Below are 19,157 nucleotides of genomic sequence, written 5' to 3' on the forward strand. Positions count from 1 at the left end.
AGCTTTATTCGAAAAAGAGAGAGAAAGAGAAAGAGAGAGAGAGAGAGAGAGAGGGAAAGAGAGTATTTAATATCTCGTTCACGTGAAAAGGACGTTTCCTCGGTTAATCTTTCTACACTTACACACAGACAAACATAAATAACACATACACCTGATGACTAATTTTAAATGTTATTAACATCTTCACATCTAACAATCTTTACAGAATATTAATATTTGATTGTCTTTTTTTTTTGTTTCATAAATTATTAAATAACATGGATGTTCTTCTTATACATGTGTACATTTTTATTAATTAATTATCATATATGTTAGTCAGTTGCAAAGTTTTGAATCTAACATAGGAATAATTTTTTTTGTATTATCGTACAATTTCGATATAATTTAAATATTATACAATATTATATTATGTTTTTTATTATTTATTATATTTTCTATATATATTATTATATTATATTTTTAAATATAAATATTTTTCAATATAATTTATTAAATATAATAAATATTTATAAACATAATATAATATAAATTTATATAATATTATATTTTTCTAGCGAGTATATAGAAACACTTATGAAATTTCAAATTCCACCTTGTGTATACATAATTTTAAATAAATTAAAATAATATATGGCATATATAAAATATCAATAATATATATATATATATATATATATATATATATATATATATATATATATATATATATATATATTTCAATTTAATTTGTAAATGTTGTCTTTTTTGTTTCTTCTCGTTTTATTTTATTTTTTTTATTATTAAAGTTTAAAAGATTTTGAGTATCATAAAACAACATAAGATAAATAATTTGTATCGTAGTAGTTTTCTTAATCACATTTTATAACGTGACACACCCTTTTCTTTCCTTTTATATATACATAAGTAATAACGGAGAGGATTATACTTTACTTTCGCTAATGTAAATTTAAATCTAAATTTTACGTTCTCTGATGAACTTTGCGTTTCTGTGATAGACACGAGAAATATTATTCGCGGCTTTACGCCGAGTACTTACCTCCAACCTCCTTTACTTCATCTCCCATCCCCACTCCATCCCCCATTCCTCCACCATATCCTTTACTAGCGATAATTCGAGTTCCTTGGAAAAGACGTATCCGAGACAACAAAAGTCTAAGAGGTTCTTAATCTCGTTCTTGAAGAAACCCTTTATTGTCTTGATGAAAATAGAAAGAGAAAGAGAGAGAGAGAGAGAGAGAGAGAGAGAGAGAGAGAGAGAGAGAAAGAGAGAGGATAGAAAAGGGTAGAAAGCGTCTCGACGAATCGAAAAATTTGCATTACAAATATGAAATACGATGAAATGTTTTTTAAGCGAAACAAAGACTCTCGTTAACTAATTAAATTTAATGATTATATTTAATAATACAATTTTTTTAATAATAAAAAATAAATAAATTAAAACAATTATTTCTTATAACGTTGAAAAAATAAAACGCGTTTGTTAAGATTATTTTGATTATTGCTAATTATTGGGAGAGTCAATATTTCAAATAAAAATGATTATATTCATAGAATATTAAACGAAATATTTGCATGTATACAAAATTAATATGAATATATTATATGAATATATATATGTTACAGCACATATAAAATATATTGATAAATATATTTCAACTATGCGATAATTAAATTCTAAATATGATATATTATAGGTATGATAAAAAATATCATAGAAATAATATATGGAATTTTGTTGTATGAAATATTGGATATTGTACAACTGCTAATTTATTTTATATTTTCATTGAAGGATAACAAAATTCTACGAATACTTGTAAATATTTAAAATCGTAATGAATGAAATTATGACATTATCAAAATAATATTTCGTATATTATAAATAGCTAATGTATTCAATTTTAATTGTGAAGAAAAAATATATTAAAGTATTTCAAATTGAAAAAGTACAAAAATGTGATATAAAAATAAATGAAAAATATTTGTTGACGTCATATTTACATTTGTGACAAAAAATATCATATAAAACCTTTTGACGATGACCAATTATTTCACGAAACTAATTCCATACTTCAGTGCAACATACATAAAAATATTATTTTATTTGAATTTGAAGATATAGAAATTATATACGAATATTTTTTAATTATTTTAAAACTGAAAAAGATTAAAATATAATAGTTATTAATAATACAAGAATTTACTTTTTAAAAACGTCATTTTTGAGAGAGTGGATTTTATAGAAACCTTTTAACATATAAAAACTTAGAAGGATTTCTATTTGTATATTCAGGACTCGCGTTTGTAACATAAACCGAAAAGATTCCTATGGGTGCATATTATATTTTATGTTCGAATGTAACGTTTAACGCGTTTAACGGTCTCTCAAAATTATTAATCTTTTCCATGTTATATTATTTGGTACCTTTGTCAAGTATACTTATAAAGAAAGGATTAGTATCCTACAAGAGTAGTATAGTTAACGTTTCAAAGTGTTTATCATTTGTTTATATTATATATACATGATTTTTATAGATATATATATTTATATATATGAAAATATGTATACCGGAAACAGTCATACTAAGCTCTCTTATGTAGAGCTTATACGATCATCTAAAGTAGTAGACCGAACACGACGTTATGAAACTTCGGTCTATTCAACCGTACTATATAGGTTTTATCGCGTTCTTGTATCGTTAAAAATGACGTATTAAAGCGATATTCCCTCGGTATTATCCCAAATATACACCCTTCATTTCCTTTCACTACCCCCACCTATCCGCCTAACCCATTCCTCTCTTTTTAAATACTCTCTGTGTTGATCGTTGCAAAATTGTTTTTGGAAATGATATTATGTGCTTTTCGAATTATTTCTATGATATTTCCTATCGATTTGATGAATTTCCCCTAATTATTATCATTATTATTATTATTATTATTATTATTATTATTATTATTATTATTATTATTTTAATTTTTGTTATCAAGTTCGTTTCGTTTGATTGGTTTGAAAATATACTGACTTTTCTTTTTTTCTTTCTTTTTTTTTTTAATTTTTAGGGGTTGCGATTTATAAGTTGATAAATAAAAAAAAAGTAAGATAAATAATAATTTCCATTTATTCAATTAACAGGGAAATGCATGTGTTATTTTTTTAGTACATAATATGAAATAAATATAAATAAATATATTGTATAAAAACATTTTTTCCTTTTTTTCTTTTATCTTTTTTTATCCTCATGGTGGAAATCTTCACCGACACACAGGTCTATGGGACATGGAGTGAAACCGCGCGTGGTTCAATTTCACGGCTGATAGGAACGGTAGCTCGCGCCACTCAAAATTTTCCTCGGTCATATTATATCGATCAGATTGAGGAAAATTTCTTCGTACACGTTAGAAGTAAGAGATACGATATAACCTATCGAAAAATTTTCTAATAAATATATCCTCCTTAATGCGTGTTCGTTTCAAATTCCAATTGTATTCTTACAAATATTTCCTCAAAAAATATTTATTTTTCTTACCTGTCCTTAAGAATTATTTTCATTTTTCTTATTCTTGTTTTTTTTTTGTATCGTAAAATAAATAATCATTAACGAAATATCGTAAAACAATTCTTACGCGTTTGATTTTTATAAAGTGTGACGATGAATTATGATAACGAATAAACCAATTGAATGCATTGATATTTCGATTTAACTCATGTTCAAAAATTATTTATATTTTTAAATAATAGATTCATACGATTTCTTTATTAAAATCATTATCATAATTACAAATATTATTTCCAAATAATCAATCGAAACAAATATTTTGCGTTTGGTGTTATTTTCCAACGATTCAAAAAATAAAGAAAAAGAAAATTCCATTAACACAAAAATTAAACATGAACCCAATGTTTCTGGCATGAGCTGTACACCATGAATTGACATCAAAGCGTTTGAAAAATCCTTAACTTCAACAATTTTCAACGGCGCCGTTTAGTACTTGTATCGAAAAGTATCGAACGTATGTGAATTACCGATTGCTACCTAAAAAAGAGGGTTTACGTTAATATTGGTAATTCATACCTTCTATCGGTGAAGATAGAAAAAAGAAAAATAACAAAAAGTACAGAATGAGCAGGATAATGAATAGTGGTGGTGGTAGGAGGTGAATGAAAGTTGGGGGGAGAGGAGGTAGGGATAGAAAAGGTAGAGAAAAAACGTAGTAGAAAAGGGATTAGGGGGTTGACAGAGAGGTGGTTGAAAGATACGCATAGAAAAGGTCCACAATTTACAACGAACAAACCTTTCAAACTGATTGACAAGTTCTCTTTATCGAATCGTACACGTGGATGAGAGGGATGAATCAGAAAATCGACGGAATCGTAATGAACGACGAGCACTGGGACTGGTGGTCGTTTTATCCTTCTTCACCCCTATCTACCTACCCCTACCGACCACCTACCCCCCACCCCCTCCACCTTTTTCCTGTTCGCGACTCCGTTTCGATTGATAGCTCGAGAAAAAGAGAGAAAGCGAGTGATAGTGTGAGAGAAAGGAAGAAAATCGGATGAATTGCTGAATGCTGAATTCGCGATCACTCGGAACGTTTTCATCGAATTCACCACACCCCAAGCCTGTTTTTTTACATTTTCTACCTTTGTTTACTATTTCGAGAACCTTTCACGTTTCAGAATCAATTTTTGTATCTTTCGGATTGTTTTTTTTTTTCTATTTTTTTGTATTTTTTTTTTTTTTAACTTTCCATAGTTTCGTATCTAACTTTGGAATAACGGATACACGTACTGGTAATTATAATGGTGTTATAAATAAAACAAAGAATATATATTGGAAAAAATGGTTTTGTGTATTATTTGTAGTATAATTTTAATGATTATTTTTTTAAATGAAATTTATATATATATTTTATTATATAACGTAAATATAATATAAATCAATATAAATTTATATATAATATAAAAATTAATATTATTATATTAATATTATTAATTATTATATTATTAATATAAATTATATGCATTGTGATATAAAATAGAGCCAGATATTGATTAAAATAATTTTTTATAATCGTTATTGGATTTATTTATAATATAATGAATATAATTATTATAGAATATTAATTTTTGTAATTTTTAATATCTTCTATTTTTACTCGTTAAAATAGAAATAATATGAAATATCTTAATTTTTATCTCATTTAATTTTAATTTCAATAGGACGCGCACGTATTGTTTTTTAAATTAATTTTTGGCCAAACAAACCACCTTAATTTTTACTAACAATATTATCAAATTTATTTATAGAATTTTTTTTATTGCATACATTAAATTTGTTATTTTTTTCCCTTCTTAGTTGACTTTTTTACATTTTTCTTTTTCCTCTTCTTTCTTTTTATTATACGTTGTCTTGGCCAAAAGAGAGAGGATAGTTCAAGGAGTAAGGTGGAAATAAGTTAAAAAGAAAAAGGATAACTATATCGGTGTGAGAAAGTATCGAATTTAGACCCCCTTTCGTAATGCGACGGTATCGAATAAATAAAAAAGTAATGGCGTTCCTTCGCTTGAATTTTCCATAACATTGTACTCGCTTTTCCTAGATATTCTATGTACTCTCTCTTTTCTCTCTCTCTCTCTCTCTTCCTATATTTCTCTTTGGCTCTTTTTCTGTCTTGGTTTATTTCTTTTTATATGTGCTTGCTTTCGTTTGAGAAAGAAACGATTACGTGAGCTCGTGCTTTAACGGACGATCGTTGAAGCTATCGGAAGATTTTTTTTTCTTCTTTTTCTTTCTCCTCTTCTTTTTCTTCTATTTTCTTTTTTTGTTCTTTCACTTTATCTCCTTTTCTTGAAAAATATTCCACGGAAATCTAAAGTTCACTCTTTGTCTATATTTATATTCTCATCTTCTTCTTTTTTCTTTTTCTAACAAAGTACTTGCTAGTATTCCGAATGGTATTAAAGTGATTTTAGATTTTTATTTTATTTTTTTGTTTTTCTCTCAAATCGAATAAATAAATGCATACGATAGTGTTATGAAAAATATATTAACCAATTTTTATTCTCGATATTTAGTAAAATTGATTTTTATTATTATTTATTTCTATGCTTTATTTTATCTATTTATTTTTAGTTATTTAATTTTAATTAATATTAAGAAGAATTTATCATCGATGAGAATAAAATTTATCTGAAAATTAAAAAAGAAAAAAAATAATTATTTTTTAATGGAATAGAATTTTGTTTTATTTCATTTCATTTTTCGCGTGTACACGAACGATTATTTTTTGTTGTTATATATATTTTTCGTTCTTTTTTTTTTTTTTTGATAAGATCGATCGATTCAATTTCTTCTTTCGAACAAAATATAGAGACTTCCATGGATAGTATTAGTTTTCAGTTTATATAAAATCGATTTTTGTTATACTGTGCTTTTTCTCAAATCTGGTTGGTATGTGTGTTTTACGTGTATAAAATCAATCGGATTTCTTTCATTAATCATTGAAAAATCCGTTGCCATTCTCTTCTTCTCCTCCTCCACCGCTTCCTCCATTTTTTGACAGAATTTATAATATTATCTTTGATTAACAGATTATTTATATTTGATCACATATATCATAGATCACATGTATCATTTTTGAACAATTTAATTTCTTTCTTTTTGATTTGACAAATGAAATTTATATTTATTCGACTAAGAAATAAGCAATGTAATATAAAAATGTAATTTTCAATATAAAAAAAATACTAGTTCTATTTTTTTAGAAATAAAATACTACAAAGTGTAACACACAGTAAAAAAACAAAACAAATAATTTTTAACTTGTTATTTGTTTAGATAAGAGAATACTAAAAAAAATGTTTTCAATAAATAAACAAAAAATGAAATTTTGTTTAATTTACTTTTAGTTTGTATAGTGTTTTATTTATTTCGATAGAAAATATTAAAAAAGAGAAGAGAGAAAGAAGTTGTTTTCATTAAAAAATACTACGCACGTATAATTTTTTATTTATATTATTACAACAGTGTGTAAGTGTGTTATTTATTGAAATAAATATTATTACAAATTTCTACGCAATATTATTATAAAAATATCTATATTCATATTTATTTATTTGTTAATTAATATTGATGAGAAAACAAATAATATTCACGTTAGCCAAAAATATCAAAATTCTTTATTGAAATTCGAGAGTATTGAGAAAATAAAAAACTGCTGTTCATATTCTATAAAAAAAAAAAAAAAAAAAAAACAGGAACACAACTAGCATCTCGAAAATTACAGCTTTACAGCTTTGCATTGAAGTTTGTTTTTTCTATTTTTTTTTCTTTTTTTGATCATTGAAATATTAATCAATAAAATATGAAATCTTATTCTATTGAACAAACAAAAGATACAAAAATTTCGATACGTGGTATGCGTTTGATAAAATATTATTTTCTCTTGCACAATCCTGTCTATGAAAAAGATTATAAAAAGAATAAAAAGAAAATAAAGTAAGAAAGGGAAAAGAGAGAGAAAGAGAAAAAGGAAATCCTAGGAAATGAAGAAAAATTTCGAAGCGCGTACCCAGCACTATTACATTTCCCTCGTATTTACCCACACTTTTCCTCTATGAAAAACGTAGTTCTCGATGATGAAGCATACACATGGAGTATTTGAATACACGAATAGGCACACGAGTGGAATTACTTCAAATCCCTTTTCGCGTACTTTTGTAGAAAGGCGTGAGTTACATATGCGTTATATATATATATATATATATATATATATATATATATATATATATATATATATATATATATATTGGAACCTTGATATGGACGAAACTCGTAATTGAAAATCAAATTTGTAATACGTTGCACCAACGTATATATATATATATATATTTTTTTTTTTTTTTATTTCTTTTTTTTCTCTCTCTCTCTCTCTCACTCTCTTTTTTTTCCTCGTATTTAAAAAATAATTTTTTTCATTTTTTATTAAAAAAATTTTTTTTTTTTCTATAAATCAAAAGAGCTCACGTATTCGTTTGAGGGTAAAAAAAAAGCAGAGAAAAAAAAATGTTATGAGTACCATTGGACGGTGCACGATCATCGCGCCACTTGTTCGACATAATCTTTTTTTCCCTTTCTGAAAATTGCTTCGTCAGACGGATAAAGTTCTCCCTTTCTCTCTCTCTCTCTCTTGGTAACGTCATCGAATCGAACCTACATCTAAATTGTTCTTTTTACGTTCGAGTAAATTTATATCGATATATTTGATATTTTGTAGGGGATGTAGATATTATGCAAATCCTTTCTATCCAAATTTTCTATTTTTTTTTCATCGAATATTTTGTCTCACCATGTATATAAACAAAATATTTCATCATATTCTTTTATGTTTTTTTGTTTGCACAATTCAATCATTTATTAATTTTTCTATGATAGAGAAAGTTCAAAGTGCCAATGAACAACAAAATGGAGGAGTGAACTCCTCTAGGAGTAAGAGTTCAATTATGTTGAAAAAAATTAAAAGGGACACGTACACATACAAAACAGTCATTACTCTCTGTAGCAATGAAATAAAAAGTGGAATGTAATTTACAAAAAATTATAATGTATGTAACTTATAAGAAATTATCTAAAAGAATGATATTTATATCGAATTTCGTGAGTTGCAATACGCGTATTTAAGTTCGAAATTTTTCCAACATGGAGTCCTCTCGTTGATTCAGATAGGTTATGTTGAGATGATGAAAACAAGGATTAATTATATGAAATAAAAATGTAATTGAATCAATAGAAATGGAATATTTTATTGGAAAGAATTAGAAGAAAGAAAATAGAAAGAACAATTTTGAAAGTTGACTCAGTAATGAGCTCACAAAAATGAGGCTAAGAGTGGGGAGAATGCAATTACAGCGTTTCGGATAATTTCAAAAGAATTGACGCGTGTAATTTGAATATACATTAAAGAAATTATATTTTAATCTCATTAAGCAATAATTCAATAACACTTTCTCACAATTATAATTAATATTTTTTTAAAATTGTATATATGAACAAATTACACCAATTGTTTCTGTAATTAATACACATTAGCAACATATTATTTTCAAGTATTCCTGTAAATTGAATTAAATTTAACGCACGTAGATTATTCTTTTTTTTAAAAAAAAAAAAGAACAAAAAGGAAAAAACCCTTTACATTGAAATAACAATCTTATATATATATATATATTTTCAAAACCTAAACTCGCTAGAAAAAATAGACAAAATAAATAATCGTATAGGAAATAAAAAAAAGGTATAGATTAAGGAATTTTGCAGTAAACCATTTCTCCGAGTTTTCTTCTTATATCTTAAACACGACTGGTACTATCTATCTATCCATCTCTATCTATCTGTATATATATATATATATATTATATTTCATTGTAAAAAAGGGTAGAAAGAATGGCGCATAATCGTGTGGTAGAGTAAGAAGATAGAAAAGAGAAAGAATAGAAGAAAGTGAGGGTGAGTAGCGATAAAATAAATCCTTTTGCATCGCGATTACACACGTTTGGAGAGCTGGACCCTGGAAGAGGATAGTAACCGGAACGCACTACATTATAAATTCCGTATCATTTCTCATCCGGACTGTGAGCGTACGCTAGCTAACTCGACCGCAACCTCTACTTCTCTCTCTCTCTCTATATATATATATATATATATCTGTATACCTACTCTTATATCACAAATGCATACGTACATTGTTAAATACATAAGCAAGTATGTATATATATATGTATATATATATATGTATATGCATTATAGATAAATGATGTACACGTATATATTACCTTCTTCCTTTTATAATATTTAAGTCTGCCCTTTTAAAGCAATTTCGTCGAGCCGTAAGTACCTTTTTTCCAGTTTCTTCTTTTTCTTCTTCAATTCCACCTTTTCCTCTTCCTTCTTTTGCTACTCTTTGCCGTGGATCGTTACGTTTCTAGATTGAAAGATAACATTTTTATTAGTATGTGAATTTCTATCCTCTATCTTATAACGAATAAGAAGTGGAAATAAATTGTGATGTTTTTTGCGAAATATCTTGTCTTTTTAATATTTTAAAAAGTGTCTTATACAGTTCGTTAGACAACGAGAATAAAACAAAAGGATAAGAAAATATTATTGTATAGGTTTTTTTTTTTTTTGTAAAAATTTTGTCTCGTATTTTACGGTTAGATATTATTTTCTTTTGTTTATATTTTTATTTTATCTTGGTTCGTTAATAATGATCGACTAGAAAAGTAAAGATAATAGCAAGAGGACAAGTTGCAACAGCATGCCAAGTATTTTTTAATAAATTCTTTTAAAAGACTCAAGCTTGTCTTTGAAATTCCTTTAAAATTTGTTACGCTTAACGTTTACTTTTTTGCAACATACTTATATACCCACACACACATACACACACACATATATATATAACACGTACACAAAGTAAAAGAAAATATCTAACGAATTACATAGCATAAATTTTCTTATTTTTAAGTATATCTAACGAAACTTTACAAACCTTTGTAATTAATAATAATGAACATTTTTCGATGTTACCCGAATTGTATTTTATTTTTGTACTAACCACAAAACAAAATACAGGAAGAAGAAAGAAAAAAATTAAATAAATAAATGAACAAAATAAATAAAAGAAAGGAAGAGGAAGAAGAGAGAAAGGGAAAAGGGAGAGAAGTGAGGGTTTTAGAGGTCGTCTTGTTATTTGCTTCATCGGATCGTAGGATAGAATTTATCTCTTTAATTTTCTTTCTTGAGCACTTTCCCTAAGTGCTAGTTTCCGGCCTTGGCTCGTGCATTCTTCCAGTTTGTTGCGGAAACCACGCGAGTTTCTCTTTACATTTACCGATCCGTATAACGACTATTATACGGATATATATATATTATGTGTCTTCCTCTCTCTCTTTCTTTCTCTTTCTCTTTCTTTCTCATTAGTTTCAACGTAGTAGAATTTGAGCTTATTCCTTACTAGACTATCTTTGATATCTTTCCTATTGTCGTCGCGATAATGTTTGTTTAACATAAACATTCTTTATTCAAATAATTTTACTCGAATGAACTATTTTCTTTTGTTACATAAACAAATACTAACAACAGAACGTTTATGTGTATAATATTGCTATCTACATTCAAAGAGATTCAAATATTTGTAAGAAAAAATAACCGAGCTAGATTTATTTCAATTCATTTATTGCAAAAGTGCGTTATGTTACGTGAGTCAGTTTTTAAATTTGATCGAGAAATTTATTCAAATGTTTTATTTATAATTAATCCTTTGACTACAATTGTCGTATCAGTACGTCAAAAACGCACAAGACGTTCTGATATATCATTGAAAGTGAGACAAGATTTAAATAGTTTTATTTTGGTTTATTTCAAAGTAATTCGTAATTTTTATATTATTATAATTAATTATTATAATATTTAGTATTAATTTTCAAATAAATGTGTACTCAAAGGGTTAATGAAAATAAACAAAAAATATACTTTTTATAATAAACGGTTTATTTGTCAAATGTTTACGAGTAAAAACATATTTTACGTTTTATCTGACCAATGAATATTTTTTTACAAATTTTTCTTCCATTTTTTAGCAAAAAAAAAAAAAACTCCTAATTATTCTTATAATTACAGTCTAACGTATTCTGCTTATCCTAGCAATTAAACGTTAATGTTGGAGAAGATATCACGCTAGAAAAGTTCACTAGAAACATTACCCTTAATTATATTATACAAAAATATCATAGACACAAAGAAAAAAAATAATGATGCAATCATTAACTCTTATACTCCACATACTCATCTTATTTATTATTAATTAAATTTTATTCCTAGCTGAAAAAAATTATTTCATTTAATATTACTCCTATTCCAATATTAACATTCGTTTTATACAAAAATGCACAGTGTTTATCCATAAAATTTTATTCGAATAAGAAACTTTTCTCTCAGACATACAATAAACGTCTAACTTCATCGTCTTTACTTACACTCACACGTACACATACCTACATTACAAACAAACAAACAAACAAACAAATACATATACATTTATACAAAGTATAATATTCAAGAATATAGTCAAAGAAAAGTAGTAAAGGACTACCAAGTTTCTTCTACAAAATTCAAAAATGGCAATCCCTTCGAAGAAATACCTTTTCCTTTGTTACGCCTAGATAGAAAAGCCCCTCCTTCCACCCCTTTCAGTCGTACTAGTGAGAGGAACCAGTTTAATTGGAAAAAAGGCTAAAAGATAATTTCTCTCTTGGTTTTCTGCCACCTTTCTCTCTTTTTCTCTTGTTCATTCTTTTTCACTCCTACTGTTTCACCCATTGCCATCCTTTCTCTTCATCCTAACTTGGTTTCTATCTATCTATCTATCTATCTATCTATCTATCTATCTATCTATCTATCTATCTATCTATCTATCTATCTATCTATCTATCTATCTATCTATCTATCTATCTATCTATCTATCTATCTATCTATCTATCTATCTATCTATCTATCAATCTATCTATCTATCTATCTATCTATCTATCTATCTATCTATCTATCTATCTATCTATCTATCTATCCATAGCTTGTGCTCGTCTATCTGTCTACTACCCTCCGGCACAGTGGGTATCTGTCGAGGAAGTATTTGCAGGCGACTGTACAGAAACCCAATTTAGTCTGCGGTCGACTAATCCTATCCTACTACATACCATCAGTCGATAGCTTGGGGCTTAACCCTCTCCTTCTATCTCTCTTATTCCATCTATCTATCTCTCTCTTTAACTCTCTTTCTCTTTCTCTCTTATTCTCCCTTTGTCTGTCCTTCTCCGTTTCTCTGTTTCCTCACTTTCATTCTCTCACCTTCATTCTTTTATCAGAATGATCCTTTCAAACTGTTCGAAAAGGATTTGATCGTTTTCGCGTAGAAGACACATTTTTGAAGTTTCCACTCATCTTCTCTAATGTCCACTCTCATTCTTTCATTACTTTCTTTCTCTTTTTCTTTTTCTATATTTCTATATCTTTATATTTATTTTTCTTTCTACATTATTTCTTTTCTATTTTCAAAGATTTTTCACTTGGTACGTTAGTAAGAGTATATATATATAAGTTATCTCTTTTGAGCTATATATACTTCTTGTTAAAAGAAGAAGATCTTTTGATCAAGTTGAAAAACCGGAACGATCGGGATTGTACGTGAGATGACGGATTAAATAAACTATTTCATCTTTATCTTCGATCCTTGTTGTTCTCATTTCTCTAACATTTCGATTATTTTTCTTATCTGAAGTATTATATTTTCAACGAGAATAGAAGTATGATATATGTATATATATATATAGTATAGATATGTAGGTGTTAATCTTGATAATTGTGATATCTATTTTCTTTTCTTCCTTTTCTATTTTTTTCTTTTTCTTCGATTTTATTCGAATTGGGTAATCTTAATTTATCTTGAAGCGTGAGATAAATAGTAAAAGTAAAAAAATATATTCGTTAATTTATTTAAATTCATAATACGTTTTCATTTTAATCTCGCATCAGTTAATACCTAAAATTATGACAATGTTCTTGACATATTTTTTTTCATGAGAAAAATAATAAATATCTCGATAATTGTTATAATTATTTCTTTTTTCTTCTTTTATTTATTTCAATTAAATTCAATAGTATGCAATAACAATTGATTAATTCTTACAATCTGCAATAAAGTTGATTCACGATTCAAAATATATATTTTAAATCATAAGTCCTAAAAAATACCTTGACCTGTCTCAACGTTTTAGAAATATTATTTTTTACAAAATAAAAATAATAAATATCTTGATAATACTTATACTCATTTATTTTTTATATTTAACCCTTTGCACTCCTATGTCGAGTGTAACTCGACATCAGTTTTTACCTCAAAAGATATCATAACTTTGAAAATTACAAGATATAACATAATAAAAATAAAATGGGCATTTTATTTAATTTATTTCTTCCTTTACAATATATTTAAATTATCATATTTTTCAATTAAAGTAAATTTTAAATAAATATTTAAAATCATTGGAATCTGTTGAAAATAAAATTGAAATATAATACGTAGTGCAAAGGGTTAATATTTCATTTGATTTTTTATATTTAAATGAAATTCAATCGAATGTACTAAAAATTAATTTATTTACACAACGAGAAAAATAATTCATTTCTTTCAATTAAAGATATATATTTTTTTTTAATATATACCCTGGAACCAATAGAAAATATATAGAACATATGGAGTATAGAGTATGTACTATATTTTCGAGTCACGTAATTGTCAAGGAGAAAAACGTTCCTAACCCGACTGTCTCCGCCATTTCTAATTATCCGAGAACCGATTCACTACAGCTACTAAGGTGGAGCACGAGTTACGATTAGCGTCTCGTCACCGTAGACAGCAACGTGGAACACCGCCAAGAATCCAGACCTAGGTGCAAGCCGAAGGGCGGATTGGCCTCTCTGTAACTGTCGCTGAGAATTGATATAAAAAGAGAGAAAGAAAAAGTACGAACGAACGAATGAACGTACGAACGAACGAACGTACGAACGAACGAACGAACCAACGAATCAACGAGTAAGAAAGAGAAATAGAAAAAAAAAAGAATACTCATCCCCGTACTACATATTATCAGCTGACAGGTACACCGGAGACACTGAATTTCCTTTCGAATTTGTCCCCATCCCTTTCCCTTTCTCTTTAATCCTCACCATTCTGTTGCGGTTCTATTAATGGCACACCCACCACTCTTTTATCAGTTTCCACATTTTGTTCATATTTTTCTTTTCCTTTTGTTTTGTTTTGTTTTCTCTGTTTTTTTTTTCTCATTATTTTGCTTTCATTTCTATTTTACTATTTTATATTTTTTTCTTTACACGTCTTATTCCATTCCTCACGTCGAAATACGAGTTTTAGGAGGACAAAAACGACATTTACCTTTCTCTTTTTCGAAATAACATGGACACTTTAGAAATGTAACCCCTTCTCTTTCTCTTTCACTCTCTCTCTCTTTATAGCTGGTTTCCAACATAGTTGGGGAAACGCTTGCAAATAGTTTTAGGTAACAATTTTCCACAGTATTTTACACTGGCCAACACACAAGACGAGTTAAGCTACCCTCGCGTGTTATACACGGGATATCAACTAGCCTGACATTCTTCTTTTCTATTTTTGTTAACTCCTGAGAAACTAGTTGTGATAATACAGAACAGTTTTCAACTTGTCATTAGTTTGACCTCATTTTCTTTTTATCCATCGGTAATCCTTAGAAAAAAAGGATTTTTCAAATTGTCCTTTTGTATATTTAATTAATTAATTTGTTATTCGATCAGACGTTTCTTTCTTCCTTACTTTTTTTTATTTTATATTCAACACTTGTCGTCGTCATTTAAATGAAAAAGTTTTTGATTAAAAAATAAAACGTGACCTATAATTATAAATAAAATAAAATCGATATTCTTAAAGGATCTTTAATTTTTTTTATTGTTTTTTGTTGTTGTATGTATTTAAGTAAATATTTATTATACTTTATACTTAAATATAATATATATTATATTAATATAAATATAATATTTACTAATATATATTATTATATAGTACATATTATATTTTTTAGTATATATTACATGTGTGTTAATATTATATAATATTTACTATATAATATATGTTATATAATATATATTATAATATATATTTTATAATATTTATTATAATTTTATATGCATTATTATTTTAATTAAATTATTTAATAATAATAATATACATTTAATAATTTATTTATATTCTATTTGATTTAAATATAATATTATTTTTAATTTTTAATTTTTATTTTAATTGTAATATTATTTTGTTTAAATATAATATATGTTATAATATTTATTATTATTATATATAAATTATTATTTTAATTAAATTATTTGACTGTAATAATATACATTTAACAATTTCTTTATATTCTATTCGATTTGTTCATTCAACGATTAACTTTCATCGATTCATTTTAAAAAATAAGAAAAAAAATAATTCTTATTACTGATTAAACACTACTACGACAAAAGAAAATAAATTAAGTAAAAAAACGAACGAACGAATGAATGAAATAAAGTTGTCAGGAGTGTTCGCCAAAGTTGTTCCAACGAGTAAAACGTAATTTTCTATTTAGCCAAGAATAAGAAGAAGAAGAAGAAGAAGAAAAAGATTCTCTCATTTTCGATCTAACTGCGGTCGAGCCTTCTCCTTGGTCCGATTTAAAAGACATTGGCACAGATTCTCACTACGCCAAGAGGTCCATTTGTCAAAAAAATAAGACAGCAAGAAAAAAAGAAAGAAAGTAAAGAAAAAGAGAAAGGAAAACGTCGGTTTGCGGTCGGTCGGTCGGGGTTGGTAAGCGACGAAAAGTTTGCCTTCGAGGCACCAACCCGTTCGTCTTTTCACAGGATAACTTCTCTCTTTCTAAGAAGAAGAAGAAGAAGAAGAAGAAAAAGAAGAAGAAATAGAAAAAGAAGAAGAAGAAATAAAAGATAACGCTAGAAATAACCGTAGTCTATCTTTTCCTTCTTACATTTCTTTCTTCCTTTCTTTGAATATTTTTTTTTTTTTTGAACTTCTTCTTCTTCTATCTTTTTTTTTTTTTTTAACTTGTCTGTCTCTTTCTTTTGCAAAAAAAGGAAAGAAAAAAGAAGGAAAGGTCCTTATCCAAGGAGTGTCGTCCCTAAGTTTCGACACAATGTCCTTTGAATTCTTACCATTGTAGAGAAGCAAGGGAACGACGTAGGGCAAGGAAGCCGAGTGTAATCTAAAGTTCGAATTTTCGATTAACGAGACAGACGAAGAAAAAGATAGAACGAAAGTGTGTGTGAGAGAGAGAGAGAGAGAGAGAGAGAGAGTGAGAAAAGAAAGGAAAGGTGGAATAATATTTCCTTCTTTGTGCCGATAGTCGAAGAATTCGGTGACGTTGGAATAACTTAGCCCGAGAGTTTCTTTCTCGTCTTTCCTTCAACCCCCACCACCATCCTTGCTGCTTCTCTCTCTCTTTTTCTGATTTGTGAAAAACTCATTCCTCGATTCTCTGGTTATTTCTTTTGAAAGAACGAAAAGACGAGAAGTATGTTGGTTTTTACGTCTATGTCTCTATGTGTAATGTGTATGTCTATGTGTATACTATGTTTGTTTGTTGTGTGTGCATGTTTGTATTTGTCCTAAGAATCTACAAACTCGTAAAGGGTTCCTTGATGACTTTTCAACGAACATCATTTATTTTTCATACAAGTACTTTTAGCTCGTTTGATATAAGACTTTGGAAAAAAAATAATATATACATTATAAAAAGAATTATATTAATAATAATTAATAATGATTTAAATATATATATATATTTAATTCGTATTATTATTAATATACGAATATTAATATTAATACTTGTATATTATTATTATTAATTTATTTTTACTTATACTATTATATTATATTAATATTATTAATATAATATTAATATAATATTCGTATATTAATATTAATACGAATTAATTATATTATACGGTCTATAATATTGTAAAGTCAAAAATATAGGGTGCTATTTAAAAAAATAAAGATACCCTTAAAAAATATAAAAAAAATATTAAAAAAGAAAATTTTTTAATCTTTTTTTATTGCAATGTATAGTCAATTAAAAACAGTTTAACTTTTTTTAAAAGTATTTTTTTGTCAGGTTATCCTAAGTATACTTGAAAAATCGGAAATACAGTTTACAGTTTACAGTCTATCGATCGAGATGTTTTCCATTTATTCATTATATATCTTTTAATATTGTAATTTTCTTCTTTTTTTCTACTTTTCTCTTTTCTTCTTCTTCTTCTTTTATTTTTTATTTATTTACATGAATAAGTTTACATGAGTAAGATTTCTTTTTTCTACGTTAGTCAAATAGCACTTAAGAATTCTCGTGGAATTTATTGGCTAGAAAATATCGAATTGCGAAATATCGATCTATACGACAGAGAAAAAGAGAAAATTCTTTCTTGTGGGGAGAGGTGAGAGGGGATGAGGGAAAGAAGAAACGCGAAATATCGGCGCGTTCAAATTCCCAGAGTTTGCTTGAGGAAGGCATTTGCATGACTTTCAGGTATTTTCCTCAACGAACGGAGGAAAACTGCTGTTGTCGGGAAGACGAAGAGGATTATTGTCCTTTGGGAGAAAAAAGGACTACTGTACTATTTCTTTTTCTCTCTCTTTTTTCTTTTTTATTTTTCTTTCTTTCTTTCTTTTTCACTTATACGATAACTCTTGGACGATATTTTGAAAAATTAATTCACTGTCGTCTACAATGCATCTTTAGTAACTCTAATCATTTAAAAATGTTGAATGACAAGATGTTAATAAGATTTTACAAATATTTCTTATCGAATGATAGCACAAAAATTTTATTTCTTAGATATAGGTTTTATTGTTCTTATCATACGAATATATTCCTATTTATATGAAATCTTTTCGTTCAATTATTTTCAATGGAAATATTTTTGTCGGTGCATTTCTTTTTTTTGAACGCAAAGTTAATTCCTTGAGTGTATTTGGTATCGTTTAAATACTCGACAATATAAAAAAAAACTTTATTTTAACATTAATCAATTATTTTATCTTCGATATAATATTAATAATCATTAGTAAACGACACACTTATAAATGATAGCTTACGAGTTGTCACGTGTTTCAATTTTTAATTTTTTACACGTGTATTTGTTTTGAATTTACAAACCTATGGGAAATAAATAATATGCGTTATTAATAAATAATCATTGTGGTAGTCTTTAATAGTATTAATTAATATTTTAATAATTAATAATTTTATAATAATTAATTAAAGTTTTCAATAATTTTTCGTAACAGGAATTTTTATTCTTGCTACGAAAGAACATTGATAGAAATTTAGTTTATTATGTATAGTTTGATAAATAAAAAAGAAAACAAATCTCAAATTTTAAGAACATCGATTGACCAAAATGATTATTTCAATGATTGACTTTTCGACATACAAATTACAAAACATGTAAATATAAAATAGAGTTTGTTAACGTCATGATAAATAA

At 26.8% G+C, this 19,157-nt stretch overlaps 1 protein-coding gene and 1 long non-coding RNA gene across 9 annotated transcripts in view; one reads left to right on the forward strand and one right to left on the reverse strand.

Annotated features, from left to right (window-relative positions):
• The window catches only part of CARPA (Carbonic anhydrase-related protein A), a 231,849-nt gene that overhangs the window by 47,474 nt on the left and 165,218 nt on the right, over nucleotides 1-19,157 (forward strand). The window lies entirely within an intron of this gene.
• Nucleotides 9,361-19,157, reverse strand: part of LOC149031076 (uncharacterized) — a 112,956-nt gene continuing 103,159 nt past the window's right edge. Inside the window, exon 4 of the long non-coding RNA XR_016178052.1 lies at nucleotides 9,361-9,987. This is a non-coding gene — a long non-coding RNA (uncharacterized LOC149031076). The remainder of the gene's footprint in view (nucleotides 9,988-19,157) is intronic.

This window comes from Polistes dominula, unplaced genomic scaffold, assembly GCF_049000335.1.
Source record: "Polistes dominula isolate Pdom_NZ unplaced genomic scaffold, Pdom_raw_medaka contig_12, whole genome shotgun sequence".
Taxonomy (NCBI): Eukaryota; Metazoa; Arthropoda; class Insecta; order Hymenoptera; family Vespidae; genus Polistes; species Polistes dominula.